Below are 2,740 nucleotides of genomic sequence, written 5' to 3'. Positions count from 1 at the left end.
CTCTGCGTATTTTGGGGGCCCTTTAGTACGGATGACATCCCCTTGCAACCTGTCATGGGGTAACTGTGATAAGGGGAATAAGAGCACCAGTACTGACCCTCTTCAGCCCACTCATGACCTAGTGAGTGGTTTTAGGCTGAAAAGTGTCAGTTTTGTCACTGTTAGGGCACAGACAAGCTCCGATTCGGGGAGATTAGTCGCCCAGGATTAGTCACGAGGAAACTTCTGGCGACTTCGGAAAACAAAGCGCAACGATTGCCATCCCGCTGGCGATTTACATTCTAGGCGGTGGGAGGCAGTTCGGGGAGATTAGTCGCCCTGACGAAGAGGAGATTTGTCGCCGGGTGACTAATATCCCTGAATCTGAGCGTGTGTCTCTGCCCTTTGGGGGTTTTACGTTTGGTGGCAAACGAGAAGTTAAATTGATTCTATGATATCTGATTATTGATTCTGGTTATTGGTTATTGGTTCTGATTATTGATTTGGGGAGATTAGTCTCCTAGCAATAAATCTTCTCTTCTTCGGGGGCATCTAACCTTCCCGGCATCTAGAATGTTAATCGCCGCCGGGATGGCAATCTGTGTGCTACGTTTTCTGAAGTCGCCCGAAGTTGCCTCACAAGGAAACTTCAGGTGGCTTTGGAAAACAAAGTGCTCCGAGTGCCACCCCGCTGGCAATTTCGTTTCCAGGCGGCGGGAGGCAGTTAGTGGAGATTAGTTGCCCCGAAGAAGAGGCAATTTATCTCCGGGCGACTAAATCTTCCCGAATCTGAGCGTGTGTCTCTGCCCCTTAAGTTGAATATGTTCCAGTATGGTGTGAGAGGTAACTCTTTCCTTCATTGTTTTACATTGGCCCTACGGGGAAACCTTCAAGCAGTTAATGATTAAATTCCGTTTCCAGTAAAGTAGAAAAACAAACACTGGAACGGGTTTAGTTTGAAGTTCTTGTGTAAATAAGTCCTTTCGTGTTTTGTCTCTGTCCATTAAACCCCTTTATTGTGAGGCTGATGGCACCCAGGGGGCACTTTTCGCCCCGCTCAAACCATTTACCGTAATTGCATGCCCCCTCCCCCCAAGCAAGAGAAATCGCATTACCGTCAAAAACAAAGCAAAAAATTTAACGTCGGCTGAATGGCAGGAATTAAATTGGCACAAATCCTAAATGTTGAACCGAATGCCAATCCTCGAGATATAAAAAAATATTAATTCTGCTATGAATATACAAATTGGGATTCGGTTCACGATCGTGGTTTATATTTTTATGACAGATATTCGCTATTCAACTGAATCCAGTTTTTTTATATTTTTTAATATTCAAATTTTGGAATATTAGTATTAGTATTTTATTTAGTATTAGCTGTTGGTACTTTTTTTTACTTTTTTCTTCTGTCCTGCTGGAGGTTAGGACAGTCATTTTTTTTTTTCTTTTATTATTTAAAATTTTCATTTATTTTCTTATTGTCTTTCTCAGGCAAGGGTAATTGTGTCCATACACAGTTCCAAATAACCACCAACTACTCTAACAGAAGTGAGTAAGCTGGTGCATTCAGGCGCAGTCAAATCTCCCAGAGATGAATACTGTCTGCCTGCATCAGGGGCAAGGTAGGCAGAGAACGATAATCAGACCGCATTCTAACTCTGCATTCTACAGCAAAGTCCCCACGAGTCTTTACAGGAATAGCAGGCGCGTACACCGCATCCGCACTTCGGATTTGTAATTGGCGCCAAAACGTCATGCGCAGCAGATGCGGCCGCCATCTTGGATTCACTGGCGCGCTGATCACAGCAGCGGATCACTTTTGTTCCACATCCAGGCTAGAGGCTCTATTAATTGGGCATTAGTAGGAAATGAGGGGTAAATAACCCGTTTCTCCCTCGGGTTAAGCAATTGTTTTCCCCTTATCTCAGGCCTCTATGTATATTATATATATGCTATGACACAGGCCTTCACTGCCCTTAGGCATGCTAGGCTGAACATGGATGGGATAAATTGTGGGTCATTATACTGCATAAAAGCGCAGGGTGACCATGTATATATATCCTTATACTTAGTTTTCAGTCACTAAGTAAGTTTTTTATTCTACCCATACAGATAACACTACTACCATAAAATGGATATAGACACAGCACTTGAGGACATTAGAAAGGACATGTCCAATACAACAGCAACACCTAAAACTAGAAAGACAACTGAGCGGAGAGCTCACACCCAAAGCAGAAAATGCAAAATCTGCAAACATACATTACGGAAAGGGGAACAAGGAACATGCTTGGATTGCTTACAACCACCAATTTCGGCACCAACATTATCTCCACAAATACTGTCTCAAGATATACAAGATAGTCCTCATATAGATCAAGCGCAAGCTCCAAATCCCTCCGCATCAGCAAATCCTTCCACATCATCCAAACCTCCTCAGTTAGAGGAATAATTTGACTGGATTAAATCTACTATCCAATCATCCATCAGTCAGCCTTCTATCCATAGTAAGAAACGCAAAGCACAATTATCTCTAGACACTGAATCATCAGAGTCACATGATAACACTGACCAAGATAGTGAACCAGAACCAGGAGAGCTTTGGATTAGTGAAAGATCATCCGATGACTCAGACTCAGAACATCAGTACCGCTCCATTGCAGGCCCAGACATAGCAAAGCGTCTGTTACATGAAATGTTAGCCACACTTGAAGTTAAAGACGAGACGACCACCACATCAAAAGCTGACAAAGTTCTGGGC

The sequence above is a fragment of the Xenopus laevis genome, chromosome 8L (assembly GCF_017654675.1).
Source record: "Xenopus laevis strain J_2021 chromosome 8L, Xenopus_laevis_v10.1, whole genome shotgun sequence".
NCBI lineage: Eukaryota > Metazoa > Chordata > Amphibia > Anura > Pipidae > Xenopus > Xenopus laevis.
This window is presented reverse-complemented; position numbering follows the sequence as displayed.